Source organism: Cetorhinus maximus, chromosome 14, assembly GCF_964194155.1.
Source record: "Cetorhinus maximus chromosome 14, sCetMax3.hap1.1, whole genome shotgun sequence".
NCBI classification, from domain to species: domain Eukaryota; kingdom Metazoa; phylum Chordata; class Chondrichthyes; order Lamniformes; family Cetorhinidae; genus Cetorhinus; species Cetorhinus maximus.
The window spans coordinates 33,437,428-33,457,148 of NC_135892.1; the positions used below are offsets into that span (position 1 = coordinate 33,437,428).

Genomic DNA, 19,721 nt, shown 5'->3' on the forward strand with positions numbered 1-19,721 from the left:
CAATCAAGCACTCTGGACAAATACCCACTTGGTTGATCTGACCCAAATCTCTGAACCAAGTCCTGCTTAAGACCACAAAAATATGAGGATCTATCCCCAATTTCACAAATACTGATTTTAACTGGATAAAAGATAGTGACTTTTCAATTTAGTTACTCGATTGGGAGAGAGGGATGATCCGATCAATCACCGGGGCCGACATCCAACAAAGTCCTGACCAGTCATTGGTGGTTTGTAGATATAAGATCCTTATAACTCCATATTTTTGTGTTTTGTTGCTTGACTGACAGTGCATTAGATGTGTTTGCATGCAAAATAGTAAACGCTTTTTGATGGTTAACTGAACATTTGAGCATGATCACATTATTTCTGTAATTCAGAACTCGAGAACCAAGGCCATACAAACCTGAATTAAAAATAGCGCCAACAGAAAAGGGACTTAAATGTAAACAGAATCACAATGGTTACAGCACGGGAGGCTTCCATTCAGTCTGTCGCGTATAAGCTGGCTCTCTGACTGATCAAATTACCGAGTTCCATTCCCTGGTCTTCTACCCATAGCTCAACACATTCTTCCTTTTCTGATAATCTAATGTTCTCTTGAATTGAATTGAATCTGCCTCCAACATACTCTCAGGCAGTGCATTCCAGGTCCCAACCACTGTATGAAAAACTTTTTCCTCATGTCTACATTGCTTCTTTTGCCAATTACCTTAAATCTATGCCCACCAATTGGAACAGTTTTTCCCTATACACTCTGCCCAGACCCTCATGATTTTGTATCACTCTATCAAATCTCCTCTCAACCTTCTCCCTTTCAAGGAAAACAGTCACAGACTCTCCAATCTACATAACTGAAATTCTTCATTCCTAGATCCATTTTCGTGAATCCTTTCTACACTCTGTCTAGTGCCTTCACATCTTTCCTAGTGTGGTGCCCAGAACTGGACACAACACTTTAACGAGGCTTTAATTTGACAAACTGAACTCACTTGAGGTATCTCTTCTTGATTTGAGCCAACTTTTTTTCAACCAGGTTGTGTAAAAAATTCAAAATTGGTTGTACTAATTTTAAAACAAGTTAAGAAAGTGTGCTTTAAAATTGAGATTAGAACCTTATCTTTTACAGGAAAATCTAATTTTTGATCAATGACTTCACTGGGAAAAAAATAGATATTGACATCACCCATTATTAGATGGGTGGACTTAGATATAGGGCAATATTTTATTTATAATCAGACTAAGCAAAGCTGTTCTCAGGTGGACTGAATGAGAGACAGCTCCAAACCCAGCTTCGTTACTAGCAAATTAGCAGCAGTGTTGAAAGGGAAAAGAGACAGGTAGGCCATTTCAACCAAAAAAAAAATGGCAGCTGAAAAAAATAATCCAGCACAAGAATTCTCACCCTCACAAAACAAATGGCATGGAGAATAAAGGGAAAGAGGGGGAAAGAGTGAGAACAAAGGAATGAGCCACGAGTGACTAGAACACAGAGAGTGCAGCACATGGAACACAGTTGGCAAACACAAGTAGATTTTTCAAACTTCAGTGTCAGCTCGGAGTTTTGTGTTCTTATTCAGCAGGACTTCTGACTGGTGCGATTATCAAAATCTAGGATGTGAGCATACAAAATGTGAACTCCCACCTGTCACCATTGATTGTGGAACTGTATTCAAATAAAATTTGAGAAACCATTTCTTTTACAAGATAATTCCTCTGTATTACTGTTCATATCAGAGTTTCAGGGTGTTTTCCAACGTGCATTCATTTCCAAGCAATGATCAGTCAAAATGAATCACATCATTATCTTCATAATTCAGCTCCCTTTGCCAAATACAAATGCAATGGGGTGAACTCTGAAGCATCCTATGTTTAAGCCTGAGAATTAACAGGCAAACGCTCCCTTCAAACTTACTATTTTCTCAGATTGTGAAACTCTCCTTTATTCATCCCAACAACAATTTACTGACAGAATTGTAGTTGCTTGTAACTTTCAAAGCCAAGTATCAAATAGTCAGTGAGATATGCTGCAGTTTTAAGTTATAAGAACGTACAGAAAATAAATTCTGCTATGACTGTGTTACGTCTTGTCAAATGATGTACCACGCATAGCTACTTCAACCAGAGAAAGGCCATTCCAATAGTTGTCTTTAGTGTGAATGCATTCAAGTGTGACAATCCAGTGTAACATCATCTACAAAGGACTACCATGGGCAAATCCACTGCCTGGTATGGTGGTCAATTGAACTTATATGTGAGCGAATGTTATTGTATGGAGTAACAGATACATAGGAGTGAGTTACAGGCTGGAACCTTAACTCATTCAACACAAAATGTTGAATGGCACTGACTGGAATGGAATTTAATCTGAAGGCTGACCAAAGCAACAGTACACCCCCATGAAAATAAATTACATTATACTTCTGAAACTAGAAAGGAGTTCTCCCAGACAGGGGGTGCTGACTATTATTCATGAATGCCTTCATAATGAGACCTTAACCTGAGACCCAGTCTGCCTTGTAGTGTTCATGTAAAAGACCCCATCGCATTATTGAAGGATGAACAAAGGGTTCTCAAAGTGTTAAAATGGAGAAGAACGGATCTAAGACCAGTATTTTAAACTTAGATAAAGGGCAACTATGTGGGCATAAAAGCTGAGCTAGCTGAAGTGAACTGAGTTAGAGGATAGATCAATAGAGAAGCAGTGGCAGACATTTAAGGGTATAGTTCAGAACACACAGAATAAGTATAAACATATTATAAAGAAAAATTCTAAGGGGAGGACCCACCATCCCTGGTTAACTAACGAAGTTTAGGAAAGCATTAAACTTAGGGAGAAAGCATACAACTGCGCAAAGATGAGTGGCAGGTCAAAAGATTGGTCTGCATATACAGAAAGGCAGAGAATGACTCAAAGGTTAATCAGGAGAAAAAAATTAGAGAATGAGAGGAAGCTAGCGTGAAATGTAAAAACGAATAGCAAGAGTTTTTACAAGTAGTAAAAAAGGAAAAAAGCAAGGAGAGTGACTGGCGGTCCTCTAGAGTGAGAATGGAGAGTTAATAGTAGATAATAAAGAAATGGCAGATGAAATGATGAAATATTTTGCTTCTGTCTTCACTATAGAGGATATAAAAAACATTCCAGTAATAGCTGTAAATCAGGGGATGGAAGGCAGAAGGGAACTTGGTGAAATTACAATCACCAGGGAAGCGGTACCAAGCAAAATGATGGAGCTGTGGGCTGACAAATCTCCGGATCCTGATGGACTTCATCCTAGCGTCTCAGAACAGGTGGCTAATGAGGTAGCAGATGGATTGGTGTTAATTTTCCAAAATTCACAAGATACTAGAAAGACTGGAAAGTATCAAATATAATGCCTCTATTCAAGAAGGGAGGGAGGCAGAAAACAATAAACTATAGGCCAGTTAGCTTGACGTCTGTCGTGGGGAAGTTGTTAGAATCAATCGTTAAGGAGGTCATAATTGTGTCCCCAGAAAAACTCAAGGTAATCGGGACGAGTCAGCATGGTTTTGTGAAAGGGAAGTCATGTTTAACCAATTTATTGGGGTTTTTTTTTTTGAAAGAGTCACATGCGCTGTAGATAAAGGGGAACTTATAGGCATACTGTGCTTGGATTTCCAGAAGGCATTTGATAAGGTGTCACATCAAAGGTTATTGCGTAACTTAAAAGCTCATGGAATAGGGGGGTAACATATGAGGTGCAGAGAAGCTTGGCTGGCTGGCATAAAACAGAGTATGTATAAATGGGTCTTTTTCTGATTGGCAGGATATGACGAGTGGAATCCCACAGGGACCTGTGCTGGGGCACTGACTTCTTACAATTTACATCAATGACTTAGGTGAGGGAAGCGAGGGCTTGAGTCCCACACCAGTGTTCTGGAGTTAAACAAAGGTAACTACATAGGTATGAGGGCAGATTTGGCCCTAGTGGACTGGGCAGGAAGACTACAAGGTAGGACAGTTGATGAACAGTGGCAGATATTTAAGGAGACATTCAATTCCTCACAAGTAAAATATATCCCAATGAGGAAGAAAGATGGTAAGAGGGGGAAAAAGCATCCATAGCTAAGCAAGGAAGTTAAAGAGAACTTAAAGGCAAAAACTAAGGCATACCAAATTGCAAAGGTCAGTGGCAGGCTGGAAGATTGGGAGACTTTTAAAGATCAACAAAGGGTTACTAAAAAAATAATTAAAAGAGCAAAGGTAAATTATGAAAGAAAACTAACGCAAAATGTAAAAACTGATAGCAAAATAGGTGCTGCACAAAAGCTTAATACACAAGATCACATGGAGTTAGGGGTAATATATTAGCTTGGATAGAGGATTGGCTAACCAACAGAAAGTAGAGAGTCAGAATAAATGGGTCTTTTTATGGATGGCAAGCTGTAACGAGTGGGGTGCCACAGGGTTCGGTCCTTGGGCCCCAACTATTTACAATCTATATTAATGACTCAGATTCAGGGATAGAAGGTACTATTGCTAAATTTGCAGATGACACCAAATTGGGGGGGAAGTAAGTTGCAATGAAGAAATAAGAAATTTACAAATGGATATGGACAGGTTAGGTGAATGGGCCAAAATGTGGCAGATGGAGTTTAGCGTGGATAAGTGTGAGGTTATCCATTTCGGTCGGAAGAATAAAAAGGCGACTTATTATTTAAATGGAGAGAAACTTCAGAATGCTTCAGTGCAGAGGGATCTGGGTGTCCTCGTGCATGAATTGCTGAAAGCTAGTTTGCAGGTACACCAGGTAATAAGGAAGGCAAATGGAATTTTGGCATTTATAACTAAATGAAGAGAGTATAAAAATAGGGAAGTGTTGTTGCAGCTGTACAAGGCATTGGTGAGACTGCACCTAGAGTACTGTGCACAATTTTGGTCCCCTTACTCGAGGAAGGATGTAGTTGCACTGGAGGCTGTTCAGAGGAGGTTCACTAGATTGATTCCAGAGATGCGGGGCTTGTCTTATGAGGAGAGATTGAGCAGTTTAGGCCTATACTCGCTAGAGTTTAGAAGGATGAGAGATCTAATTGAGGTATATAAGATGCTAAAGGGGATAGACAAAGTAGACGTGGAGTGGATATTTCTCCTTCTGGGGCATTCCAGAACGAGGGGCCATAGTTTTAGGCTAAGGGGTGGTAGATTTAAATCAGAGATGAGGAGGAATTACTTTTCTCAAAGGGTCTTGAATCTGTGGAATTCACTACCTCATAGTGCAGTGGATGCCGGGATGCTGAATAAATTTGAGGAGATAGACAGGTTTTTAATTAGTAATGGGTTGAAAGGTAATGGGGAGAGGGCGGGAAATTGGAGTTGAGGCCAAAATGAGATCAGCCATGATCATAATGAATGGCGGGGCAGGCTTGAGGGGCTGAATTATCTACTCCTGTTCCTAGTTCTTATGTTCTTACATGGTAGCTACATTTGCAGCTGACACAAAGATAGGTAGGAAAGTATGTTGTGAAGAGGACATAAGGAGGTTGCAGACGGATATAGATAGCTTGAATGAATGGGCAAAAATCTGGCAGATGGGAGTGCAATGTGGGAAAATGTGAAGTTGCTAACTTTGGCAGGAAGAACAAAAAAGCAGAGTATTACTTAAACGGAGAACGACTGCGGAATTCCAAAGTGCAGAAGGATCTAGGTGTTATAGTGCATGCGCTACAAAAGTTTAACACGCAGGTACAGCAAATAATTAAGGCGGCTAATGGAATGTTATCCTTTATTATTACGAGAGTAATTAAACATAAAAGAAAGAATTTTACATTCATTTTGAGGGAGAAACGAGGGCGTCCAAGACTCATATTTTAAATTTAAATCAGGGCATGAAAGCGGAGCTAGCTAAAGTGAGCTGTCAAATGAGGTTAAGGGATATGTCAATAGAAATTCAGTGGCAGACATGTAAAGGGATATTTCAGAATACACGGGATATATACATTCCAATGAGAAAGAAAAATTCCAAGGGGAGGACACACCATCCATGGCTAACTAAAAATGTTAAGGACAGTATCAAACTTAAAAGAAAAAGCATATAATTACGCAAAGACGGGTGGAAGGTCAGAAGATCGGAAAGAATATCAAGAACAGCAAAGAATAACCAAAAGATTAATAAGGAGGGAAAAAGAAGAGTTTCTATAGATATTTCAGTAAGAGTTAACAAGGTGAGCATTGGTCCTATAGAAAGTGCGTCTGGAGAATTGATAATGGAAAGTAGGGAGATGGCAGATGAACTGTACAGGTATTTTGCTTCAGTCTTCACTATAGAGGGCGCAAGTAACAATCCAGAAATAGCTGTAAATAAGGAAATGGAAGGGAGGGACAACGTGCTGGCTCTACAAGAAAATCCCTTCAGTCCCATAGTGTCTCTACCCTCTCTCTCTATAAGGACAATTCCCCAGTCCCACTGTGTCTCTACCCTCTCTCTCTACAAAGACAATTCCCCCATCCCATTGTTTCTCTACCCTCTCTCTCAAGGACAATTCCCCCATCCCATTGTATCTCTACCCTCTCTCTCTACAAGGACAATTCCTCCATTCCATTGTGTCTCTACCCTCTCTCTCTACAAGGACAATTCCCCCATCCCATTGTGTCTCTACCCTCTCTCTCTACAAGGACAATTCCCCCATCCCATTGTGTCTCTACCCACTCTCTCTACAAGGATAATTCCCCCATCCCATTGTGTCTCTACCCTCTCTCTCTACAAGGACAATTCTCCCATCCCATTGTGTCTCTACCCTCTCTCTCTCTCTACAAGAACAATTCCCCCATCCTATTGTGTCTTCTACCCTCTCTCTCTACAAGGACAATTCCCCCATCCCAATCTCCATTTGAAGTGTAACTCGTGGTGAGTCAACTCAGCTCTATTTAAGAATGGGACTATCTAGAAGCACACTACAGTGTGCTTGCACACGAACAAGAGAGAGAGCACATCCAGAGTGGGGCATAGCCAGACAGGGTATTTGGAATTTGGTGCAAAGTGGGAATTCGGTGTATAGGGGGCGAGGTGCTCTTTGCATTTTTTCCTTGCTATCCAACTTCTTAAATCTTCAGAGCGTGCTGCAGCAGGAGAGGCTACAAGGGAAAGGAATCACTGGTAAGTAGTGGGTAAGATATTTACTACTTTAATCGCTTATAGTTTAAGGACTTTTTGTGGTTTATAGTTTGTATATTCTACAGTAATGAGGATCAGGAAAGAAGGGCCCTAGAGTAATTGACTTAAAAGGTTTAATTTAAAGAGATAAGTCATGGCCGTGATGTGCTCCTCGTGCTCCATGTGGGAAGCCGGGGACATTTCCAGTGCCCGGGACCAGCATGTGTGCAGGAAGTGTGTCCAGCTGCAGCTCCTGGAAGCTCGGGTTTCAGAGCTGGAACGGCGGCTGGGGACACTGTGGAGCATCCGCGAGTCTGAGAGCATCGTGTATAGCACGTTTAGAGAGGTGGTCACACCACAGATGAAGGGACTTGAGGAAGGAAGGGAATGGGTGACCACCAGGCAGTCCAAGAGAAACAGGCAGGTAGTTCCCTGGGTCCCACTCGCAAATCGGTGTTCCGTTTTGGAGGACGATGAGGGCGCTGGTTCCTCCAGGGAGTGCGGACAGAGCCAAGCTTCCGGCACCACAAGCAGCCTGTCTGTACAGGAGGGGAGGAAGGGAAGAAGAGCAATAGTAATAGGGGATTCTATAGTCAGGGGAATAGATAGGCACTACTGTGGCCATCAACATGACTCCAGGTTGGTATGTTGCCTCCCTGGTGCCAGGGTCCGGGATGTCACTGAACGGCTGCAGGGCATCCTGAAGAGAGTGGGGGTGGGGGGGGGGGGGGGGATGATAGGCAGAGGTCATGGTACATGTTGGTACCAATGACATAGGTTGAAAGAGGGATGAGGTCTTGCATCAAGAATTCATGGAGTTAGGAAATAGACTAAAAAGCAAGACCTCTCGGGTTGTAATCTCTGGATTACTCCCAGTGCCACATGCTAGCGGGCTCAGAAATAGGAGAATAGCGCAGATGAATACGTGGCTTAAGAGTTGGTGCAGGGGGGAAGGTTTTAGATTCTTGGATCACTGGGACCGTTTCTTGGGAAGGCGGGACCTGTACAAGCGGGACGGTATACATCTGAACCAAAGCGGGACTAACATCCTTGCAGGCGAGTTTGCTAGTGCTGTTAGGAGGAGTTTAAACTAATTCGGCAGGGGGAGGGGACACAGAATGTTAGCAGAATAGGGACGCATCATAATACAGTAAAACAATCAAGTCAGAGGGAGTACAGCTGCAATAAGCTTCAAGGGAGTCAGGCAAGGCTGGATGGCCTCTACTTTAATGCCAGGAGTATTACAGGTAAAACGGATGAGTTAAGGGTGAGGATTGACACGTGGAATTGTGATATAGTAGCAATCACTGAGATGTGGTTGAGGGAAAGGCAGGATTGGCAGCTCAACATTCTGGGATAAAGAATCTTCAGGCGAGACAGGGGAGGGGGTAAAAGAGGAGGAGGTGTTGCATTATTAGTTAAGGAGTCAGTCACTGCGGTAAGGAGAGATGATATCTTGTGGGGGGCATTGAATGAAGATTTGTGGGTAGAGCTTAGGAATAAAAAAGGGGCAACCACATTATTTAGGTGTTTATTATAGACCCCCACCCCCAGATAGTCAGCGGGAAATTGAGGAGCAAATAGGTACACAATTTATGGAGGTGTGTAAAAACAATAACAATAGGGTAATTATATTAGGTGATTTCAACTTTCCCAACATTAATTGGGATAGACATAGTGTTAAGGGCTTGGATGAAGTGGATTTCTTGAAATGTGTACAGGAGAACTTTTTAGGTCAATATGTAGAGGGTTCAACAAGGGACGGTGCATTGATGGACCCAATTCTGGGGAATGAAGCCGGACAGGTGGCTGAGGCGGGGTGGGCGAGCATTTTAGCGATAGCAACCACAACATGGTACAGTTTAAGTTTGTTATGGACAAAGAAATCAACAAGTTGCAAAAAAATATTTTTGATTGGGGGAAGAGTGAATTTTAGTAAAATAAGGCAGGGTCTTGGCCAAGGTAGACTGGGAACAGTTACTTGTGGGGAAATCTACAGAGGAACAGTGGGGGGGGTGTTCAAAAAGGAAATGGGGAGGGTACAGGCTCAACATGTTCCCTCTAGGGTGATAGAAAGGAGTGACATGCCCAGAGAACCATGGATGATCAGAAATATTCATTTACGATGAGAAGGAAAAGAGAGGCGTTTAGCAGGTACAAGGGAAGCAAATCAGCAGAGGCATTACTGGAGTACAGACAGTGCAGGGTGGAGCTTAAGAAAGTAATTAGGAGAGCAAAGAGGGATATGAGAAAGCTCTGGCTGGTAAAAGTAGGGAAAATCCTAAGATATTCTATAAGTATATCAATGGGAAGAGGATAACCAGGGAAAGAGTAGGGCCCATAAGGGACCTAGGGGGCAATCTATGGGTGGAGCCAGAGGACATCGCTAGAGTGTTGAATGAATACTTCATACTCATTCTTTTGGGTGAAGATGGACATGAAGGTATCAAATTCGGGGAGAAAGACTGCGAGGTTCTTAAGCAAATTGATATAGGGAGTGACAAGGTATTGGAGGTGTTGGCAGGCTTAAAAGTGGACAAATCTCCAGGTCCGGATGATTTGTGTCCCAGACTGCTGAGGGAGGCAAGGGAGATCGCAGCGGCTCTGACCCAAATTTTTAATTCCCCTCTGGCCACGGGGGAGGTGCCAGAGGACTGGAGAACAGCAAATATGGTTCCGCTATTTAAGAAGGGTTGTAGAGATAAGCCAGGGAACCACAGGCCAGTGAGTCTCACGTCAGTGGTAGGAAACTATTGGAGAAAAGTCGGAAGGAAAGTATCTATCTCCACTTGGAGAGGCAAGGTTTGACCAGGGATAGTCAGCATGGCTTTGTCAGAGGGAGGTCATGCCTAACAAATTTGATTGAATTTTTTGAGGAGGTGGCCAGGTGTGTAGATGAGGGTAGTGCAGTTGATGTAGTTTATATGGATTTCAGCAAAGCCTTTGACAAGGTCCCACATGGGAGACTTATAAAGAAGGCAAATGCACATGGGATACAGGGTAATTTGATAAGGTGGATTCAAAATTGGCTTAGTTGTAGGAGGCAGAGCGTGATGACAGAAGGATGCTTTAGTGACTGGAAGCCAGTGTCCAGTGGCGTACCACAGGGGTCTGTGCTGGGTCCCCTATTATTTGTCATTTATATAAACGACATAGATGACTACGTAGGGGGTAGGATTAGTAAGTTTGTGGATGACACAAAGATTGGCCAGGTGGTTAACAGTGAGGTTGAGTGTCTTGGGCTACAGGAAGATATAGACAGAATGGTCAAATGGGCAGCTAAGTGGCAGATGGAATTTAACCCTGAAAAGTGTGAGGTGATACACTTTGGAAGGAGTAATTTGACAAGTAAGTATTCAATGAACAGCATGGCACTATAAAGTTCTGAGGAACAAAGGGACCTTGGCGTGTGTGTCCATAGATCTCTGAAGACGGAGCGACACGTTAGTCGGGTGGTGAAAAAGGCATATGGGACACTTGCCTTTATCAACCGAGGCATTGGTTACAAAAGTAGGGAGGTCATGTTGGAGTTGTATAGAACCTTAGTGAGGCCACAGCTGGAGTACTGTGTGCAGTTCCAGTTGCCACATTATAGGAAGGATGTGGTTGCACTGGAGGGGTTGCAGAGGAGATTCACCAGGATGTTCCCTGGGATGAAACATTTAAGTTATGAAGAGAGGTTGGATAGGCTTGGGTTGTTTTCGTTGTAGCAGAGAAGACTGAGAGGCGACCTGATCGAGGTGTACAAGATTATGAGGGGCATGGACAGGGTGGATAGGGAGCAGCTGTTCCCCTTCGTTGAAGGGTCAGTCACAAGGGGGCATAAGTTCAAGGTGAGGGGCAGGAGGTTTCGGGGGGATGTGAGGACAAACTTTTTTACCCAGAGGATGGTGGATGTACGGTCTGGAATGCACTGCCTGTGAGGCTGGTGGAGGCGGGTTGCCTCATATCCTTTAAAAAGTACCTGGATGAGCACTTGGCACGTTATAACATTCAAGGCTATGGGCCAAGTGCTGGTAAATGGGATTAGGTAGGTAGGTCAGGTATTTCTCACATGTCGGTGCAGACTTGATGGGCCGAAGGGCCTCTTCTGCACTGTGATTCTGTCGGAAAAATTACAATCACCAGGGAAATGGTATTGAGCAAATTGTTGGGGCTGCGGGCTGACACATCCCCAGCTCCGGGTGGACTTCACCCTAAGGTCTTGAAAGAAGTGACTAGTGAAATAGTTGATGTATTGGTTTTAATTTTCCAAAATTCTCTAGATTCGGGGAAGGTTCGATTCAGCTGGAAAATAGCAAATGTAACTCCTTTATTCAAAAAGGGAGGGAGACAGAAGGCAGGAAACTACAGGCCAGTAAGCTTAACATCCATCACAGGAAAAATGTTAGAAGCAATAATTACAGATGTTATGACAGGGCACTTAGAAAAATTCAAGGCAATCAGGCAGGGACAACATGGTTTTGGGAAAGGGAAACCATGTTTAACCAATTTATTGGAGTTCTTTGAAGGAGTCACCACATGTGCTGTGGATCAAGGGGAACCGGTGGATGTACTGTACTTAGATGTCCAGAAGGTATTTGATAAGTGCCACATCAAAGGTTATTGCAGAAAATAAAAGCTAATGGTGTAGGAGCAACATATTGACTTGGAAAGGAGATTGGCTAGCTAACAGGAAGCAGAGAGTTGGCATAAATGGATCTTTTTCTGGTTGGCGAGTGGTGTGCTACAGGGATCAGTGCTGGGGCCTCAACTTTTTACAATTTATATAATTGGCTTGGATGAAGGAACCAAAGGAATGGTTGCTGAATTTACTCACGACACAAAGATAGGTAGGAAATTAAATTGTAAAAGGGCGTAAGGAGACTACAAAGTGACAAATAGGTTAAGTGAGTGGGCAAAGATCTAGCAAATGGGGTATAATATGGGCAAATGTGAAATCGTTCATTTTGGCAGGAAAATTTAAAAAGAAAATGATCTAAATGGTGAATGATTGCAGAGCTCTGAGATTCAGAGGGACCTGGGTGTCCTAGTGCATGAATCACAAAAGGTTAATATACAGGTACAGCAGGTAATTCAAGAGGTTAATAGAATGTTATCATTTATTGAGGGGAATTGATTACAAAAGTAGGGAGGTTATGCTTCAGTTGTACAGGGTATTGGCAAGACCACATCTGGAATATTGTGTACAGTAATGGTCTCTTTATTTAAAGAAATATGTAAATGCGTAAGAAACAGTTCAGAGAAGGTTCACAAGACTATAATAAGGGGCCGCTCATTTAAGAGAGAAGAGAATTTCTTTTCACTGAGGGTTGAGTGTCTTTGGAACTCTCTTCCCCAAAAGGCAGTGGAAGCAGAGTCTTTGCATATTTTTAAGACAGAGCTAGACAGATTCTTGATTAACAAGGGGGTGAAAGGTTATCAAGATAGGCAGGAATGTGGGGTTGAGTTACATTCAGATCAGCCTTGATCTTATTGAATGGCGGAGCAGGCTTGAGGGGCCAAGTGGCCTACTCCTGCTTCTAATTCGTATGTTCGTATGCAAGGGTGTTATGCTTCAGTTATACAAGGCATTGGTGAGACCACATCTTGAATACTGTATTTTAGTCTCCTTATTCAAGGAAGAATATAAATGCGTTGGAGGCGGTTCAGAAAAAGGCATTTGCCATTGATATGGATTAGGATTGGGGAGTCATTCTTCTTGAAACAGAAGTTATTTGGATGAGGCAATACTTTGAAAAAATGTAGATTTGCATGTAGCTAGGAGTGAAATAAAAGCACAAAAAGGTATTTATTTAGTTAGATAAGACAGAATTAAAAGAGATCGGCCAGCTGATCCCCTCAATCTTGAACCTGTGATGTGATGAATTTTTCAGTACGGTGTATAGCAAGTAAGTTTGTGCATAACTGAGTCACAATCGTTGGCACAGAGTGCCGATCCTTTTTCTACTATTCACATTCTGCTTTCTTACCTTCATGCCACTATCAGCACCCTTCCTTAGTCTTCATCACTACCATCAACACTCCCTTTGTCTTGTGTCCATGACATCTTTGTCAATCTCTCCTTAGTCCCCACCTATGGCTTAGCTTTTAAGCTTTACCTGCTCCACTCACCTCCCCCCCCCCGCCCCTTAAACAATATAAATTCCATTACTTTCTACCTTTCTTTAGCTATGAAGAAGTCATATGGACTTGAAATGTTAACAATGTTTCTCTCTCCATAGATGCTGTCAGGCCTGATGAGTTTTCCCAGCATTTTTTTTTTAATTTTTGCGTTTAGCAGCATGCTTAAAGTCGGGGGAGGACATGGCACAATAACTCCAGTACTTGAAAGCAGTTGATATTCTCCCTGAATCACTGAAAGTGGATACGAAAATGCCAAAACCTGCTGCCCAAATGGCGGAACGCATGCGCCGTACTGTACGTTGAAGAAATCCTACCTTCCTATCGCAAGATGGCAGAACACCTCCAGCTACCGAATGATTTTTTTCCTGACACAAAAGCAAAATACCGCGAATGCTGAAAATCTGAAATAAAGACAAAAACAGAAAGGTGATGTAAATGCTCAGCAAGTAAGGCAGAATATGTGCAGAGAGATACAGAGTTAACGTTTCAGGTCAAATAACCAGTGCTATTGTGAAACATTAACTGTTTTTCTCCAGTTTCTTTGCTTCGCCTTCCCTCTGTCTTGTGCCCAACTTACAACAACGGTGCTTGCAACCGTGGACTACGTCCCATAAATAACAACAGGCACATTAAACCACCTCAATTCGGCACTGATTCCCAATGCCTTTATAACGGCTGCCTTATCTTTGTTTATCTGCTGCAGGCGCGCGAAAGCACGCACATGCGTCCTCCACCTCATCCCGCTGACGCAGCCCATAAAGCAACATTACATCATCGCCTGTTCTGCGCCTGCGCTCTCTTCCGTCAATATGGTGCATTTTGGTACGCGGTGAAATCCGGATAATAGATCTGCCATTTTAAATATCACCTCTTTAAAAAAAATCAATATTAGCAGATATCCAGGAGCGATGCGCTGTGAATGAGTAAATACACCATGAGACAACAGTGGTGTCTTAAACCAACAACAACTTGAATTTATACATTGACTTTACCATACTTTAACATCATAAGGCACGTTCACATGATATTGTGAGAGAAGCGGTGTCTGCATGTCACTTACAGGGAGTACACACTGTAGGCAAGACAAATAAATTTAAATTTCAAGTATCTCACCAGTAAAGGTTCAAGTACAATTATTCAGGAGTACACAACATTTGGAAATGCTCAAATATACAGTAGATACAAGTTGCACATCATGGTCAATTTTGCTCTGTTTAAGCAGCAACCTCTTAAATCCTAATATGAGAATGCATATTGTACAATAGCTTCAATCATAAAAAAGACACCTGTCCCGAAAACTATTTGATAACGTCCACGTGTTTTTTATGTAAGCAATGTGGAAATTGATGTTTAATTTACATTGTCTTTGTGTCATCTTGTTGCACATACTTTGCCTCATTTATCCACATAGATGTCACTTCAAAGTAATTCATGTACTTTGGGGCATATTAGGGCACTATATAAATGCAATTTTCATAATTTATTAGTTATTAAGTATTAAGTGAAACATATACATATCCTAACTGAAAATAATTACAAACATTATTTCAGTTGCTATGGCCTTGTTCCAAGTGAAGCAAGAATAGACAATTTATCAAAACATTCATAGACATTGTATATTTGATGATGGGATAACAAATCTTTTCACTTAACAGATATTGACAGACCTGCGCGTTTTTCTGGTCTTTTCTGTTTTAAATCCACAGGTTTGTCATATGTAATAAACAACCAGAGACTGAGCATCTCCTCTGCTCGCATCAGGTCAGTGACTTTGGTGCTTCGATTGCTAGTTGATAAGAAATTGAATCCACTTCAACTGAGACTTCATGACTCACTAAATTTCTTCTGCAGCACTCACTTCAACTAACCAGATTATATATGTTAACAAATCTCCAGTGGCGTTATACCTTTGGGAAACCAGATGATATGCTGGTCCAAATAATTAGGACCATTATTCAATGTAATAATTTACTGTTAAAGTCGCGGCATACTGTTTCTCTGAAAGGTGCGGATACTCACAGCTAATGGCGATGGGCAAGGTTTACAATATAGCGCTTTAATTTAAGGTAGCAGTCAACAAATCTCCCAATTCCCCAGTTGTCCAATCACCAATAGCTGAAGTGCAGTTATATATCCTTTTAAGATTCCAAGGTGTAACTGTCCTGATTTTTGAAGTATACTTTCAGCTTAGTTGCAGATAATTTTGAGCATCAAAGCAGTGGCTTTTTTTGTGGGAAGCTATATTAAGAAACGGCGGGAATTATAGTAGCTTCTTTCTTGAAAGTCTTTCTGCAATTCCCGTTGTTTTTTTAAAAGTATGAAACAAATTTGCATCCAAGACACTTCGGAAGTGTGGCTGATATTTGAAGGGTGAAGGGCAGTATGGAAATAGCCCTGCAATTCCTGGGAATACAGTAAACTTTGTGTTATCCGGCGCTCCACGAACCGGAATTTTCGAGTAACCGGAATTTCTGACAGCTCGATTTTTAAAAAAGCCGATCACTCTTAGTGTGCAAATAATGCATTAAAAACAATAATAACAACAGATTGTAAACCTGCAAAGTTGTTATTTGGTTTTACATTGTAATTAAATTATTGGGTCAGTTTTGGTTATTGTGCCTGAATAAAGATATACCGCAACTTGTCTTGTGTCCGGAGTAATGTAACTCCCCATCAACCGGCATTTTTGAATAGCCAGCACCACCCGTTCCCCAAGCATGCCAGATAACAAAGATTTTACTGTACCTTGGTTAGGGGGGGGGGGGGGGGGGGGGTTAGAGTGGAACTTTTTAATCACTTATTAACTACATCGTTGCCCTTGTCCGAAATCTGCAGTGATGTCAAATTAAATATTTTGGGGCATCTGGCCCGAAATAGGAAACAGAAATTTGGTGTCATCCATAAAGTTTGAAATAATACTTCTGATTTCCGAGTTCAAATTGCCTATGTAAAGGGTCAACAGAGGCATCAGCACCAATTCTTGTGGAACACCACTTCCCATCTTTGGCTAGTTTGAATAACTGTCCTTAACAACTTAACAATAATGATAAAGAGTTATTCCACAATATAACAACTAGGGATATATTAATGTCAACAGTGCTACACACTTACTTATCATATAGCAGATACTGTTGATATTGGAGACTTTGACCGGACTGCAGACCAGCACCCTGCATGAGTGGTCCTTACGATGAAATCATTGTTTTCACATCCCTATAAGTGATACTGTGGGCTGATTGTATGTGCACGTAGCTCCTCTGTAAGGGTTTTGAATCAGTGTCCTGAGCCTTGGCTGAGCATAGTAGCTCTAGTATCCAACACTGCCTAGTGCTGCTCCTTGTTTGTATGTTCGTCTGTTACAGACAGTCAGTTGGGGGGGGGGGGGGGGGTTAGTTTAAGTAGTATTAATTTCTCCTCTCACCCATCCACAAATATAAACGATATTTTGATTTGTTTCCCTCCTTATAAGTGGTGGCATGTTTCCCAACCCCCCTGGTTTTGGTACAATCCAATTCTCTATTCATAACCCCACAGCAAACTCGAGATAGGATTAACTCAAAGGGTTAGTTATTTGCACAAAGTCGAAACGTGAAACAGGAGTAGCAATGTCTCCCTTGTATTCAGATAATAAAGAAAGCAATAAAGCTTTACAGTACAAGAGACCACAGAGAAAATAAATATTGTTACACGTGGGTTCCAGAGTCCAGAATCAAAGACCAATGAGGTATCCCTTCACAGAGGTCGGTGGGTTGAAAAACGATGCTGTATAATTCACTTTTCTGGTGATGCTGATTTCACACGATGAGATAGGTATGCTGAGATGAATCAGTCTTGTAGGCGATGGTACAGAATTTCCAGCAGAAGCAGTGTAGATGTGGTCAGGCGTTCAACCTGGGCTGAGCTCCTTTTCTGTGAGGCTGCCAGTCAGATGGTAACAGCAGACTGAGCTATGCAGTTCAGCATGACAATTTTACTTGTTCCATAGGCTAGGGGCTCATGTCACATGACTTTACCTCTCCATGATGTGTTCAATTAGTGGTATTGTCACTGGACTGGGTAATCCAGAGACCCAGGGTAATGCTCTGGCGACCTGGGTTCGAATCTCACCACAGATGGTGGAATTTGAATTCAATAAAAAAGTCTGATGACCATAAGACCATTGGCAATTGTCATAAAAACTTATCTGGTTTGCTAATGTCCTTTAGGGAAGGAAATCTGTGTCCTTACCTGGTCTGACCTGCATATGACTCCAGACCAACTCTTGGCTCTTTAAAAAAAAATGCCCTCTAAACAAGGGCAATTAGGGATGGACAATAAATGCCAGCCTAGCCAGCAATGCCCACATTCCATGAATGAATAAAAAGACATAGTTTCAGTCATTTTACAGGTCTTTGTTCAGTTTTTTAAAAAATTAGAAATAGCAATATATGTTTTATAAAAATATACGGTGTGAGGTCTTAGTTCCTCATCAAAGCCTGCCAGATGTTAAAACTATGCCCTCTCCAGTCACAGTCTCGTTTCCACTGGGAAAGTGACAAATGTGTTTCTCCATCAAATGTAGTGACAGGCACTTCTTCTTTACAGACATGAACTGGCTGATAATCCCTGGTTTGGAAGCATAACACTGTTTTTTAAAAATTCTTCCATGAAATGTGAGCATCACTGGCAAGGCCAGCATTTATTGTCCATCCCCAATTGCCCTTGAAGGTGGTGGTAAGCCGCTTTCTTTTGTCCATGTTTGAACCAAGGCAGTAATGAGGTCAGGAGCTGAATGATCCTGGCGGAACCCAAACTGAGCGTCAGTGAGCAGTTTATTTGCTAAGCAAGTGCTGCTTGATAGCACTGTTGAGGACCCTTTCCAACACTTTACTGATGATCGAGAGTAGACTGATTGGGTGGTAATTGGCCAAGTTGGATTTGTTCTGCTTTTGTCTACAGAACATACCTGGGAAATCTTTCAACATTGCCAAGTAGATGCCAGTGTTGTAGCTTACTGGAACAACTTGGCTCGCGACGTGGCTGGAGCACAAGTCTTCAGTACAATTGCCAGAATATTGTCAGGGCCCATAGCCTTTGCAGTATCCAGTGACTCCAGTTGTTTCTTGATATCACATGGAGTGAACTGAATTGGCTGAAGACTGGCATCTGTGATGCTGGGGACTTCCAGAGGAGGCTGAGATGGATCATCCACTCAGCACATCTGACTGAAGATTGTTGGGAATGCATCAATCTTATCTTTTGCACTGATATGCTGGCCTCCTCCATCATTGAGAATGCAGATATTTGTGGAGCCTCCTCCAGTGAGTTGTTTAGTTGTCCACCACCATTAATGACTGGATATGGCAGGACTGCAGAGCTTAGATCTGATCTGTTGGTTGTGCAATCACTTAGCTCTATCACTTGCTGCTTATGTTGTTTGGCACGCAAGTAGTCGTGTTATAGCTTCACCAGATTGACACCTCATTTTTAGGTATGCCTCGTGCTGCTCCTGGCATGCCCTCCTGCACTCTTCATTGAACCAGGGTTGATCCCCTGGCTTGGTGGTAATGGTAGAGTGGGGGATATGCCAGGTCATGAGGTTACAGATTGTGGCTGAGTATAATTCTGCTGCTGATGACCCACAGCGCCTCATGGATGCCCAGTCTTGAGTAGCTAGATCTGTTCAAAATCTATCCCATTTAGCATGATGGTGTGCCACACAACACGATGGAAGGTGTCCTCAGTATGAAGACAGGACTTCATCTCCACGAGGACTGTGTGGTGGTCACTCCTACCGATACTGTCATGGACAGATGCATCTGCAGCAGGCAGGTTGGTGAGGATGAGGTCAATTATGCTTTTCTCTCTTTTTGGTTCCCTCACCACCTGCTGCAGACCCAGTCTAGCAGCTGTGTCCTTTAGGACTTTGTCTATCGTGATGCTTCCGAGCCACTCTTGGTGATGCCACCCTCAGTGCTTCCTCCAAGTGGCGTTCAACATGGAGGAGCACTGATTCATCAGCTGAGGTTTGGGGGAGAAAGTGGGGGGGGGGGGGGGGGGGGGGGGGTGGTGGTAGTTACATGGTAATCAGCAAGAGCTTTCCTTGCCCACGTTTGGCCCAAAGGGATGGAGTTGATGTTGAGGACTTCATGGGGGCCGGAGCCGATGTTGAGGACTTCATGGGGGCCGGAGCCGATGTTGAGGACTTCATGGGGGCTGGAGCCGATGTTGAGGACTTCATGGGGGCTGGAGCCGATGTTGAGGACTCCCAGGCAACTTCTTCCTGACTGTATACCACTGTGTCGCCGCCTCTGCTGGGTCTGTCCTGCCGGTGGAACAGGACATATCCACGGATGGTGACGGTGGTGTCTGGGATATGATCTATAAGGTACGATTCCGTGAGTATGACTGTCAGGCTGTTGCTTGACTAGTCTGTGGGACAGCTCTCCCAATTTTAGCACAAGTCCCCAGATGATAGTAAGGGGTCTTTGCAGGGTTGACAGG

The 19,721-nt window shown here is 42.7% G+C and overlaps 1 protein-coding gene across 3 annotated transcripts in view; it reads right to left on the minus strand.

Annotated features, from left to right (window-relative positions):
- LOC144689579 (filamin-A-interacting protein 1-like) overlaps positions 1 to 13,987 on the minus strand; it is a 448,849-nt gene extending 434,862 nt beyond the window's left edge. For all 3 annotated transcript variants that reach the window (XM_078556768.1, XM_078556769.1, XM_078556767.1), the window contains exons 1-2: positions 13,816 to 13,987; positions 13,553 to 13,639 (exon numbers count right to left, since the gene is read on the minus strand). The gene's annotated coding sequence lies outside the window, so the exon portion shown is untranslated. The remainder of the gene's footprint in view (positions 1 to 13,552; positions 13,640 to 13,815) is intronic.
- Between the last annotated feature and the right edge of the window lie 5,734 nt (positions 13,988 to 19,721).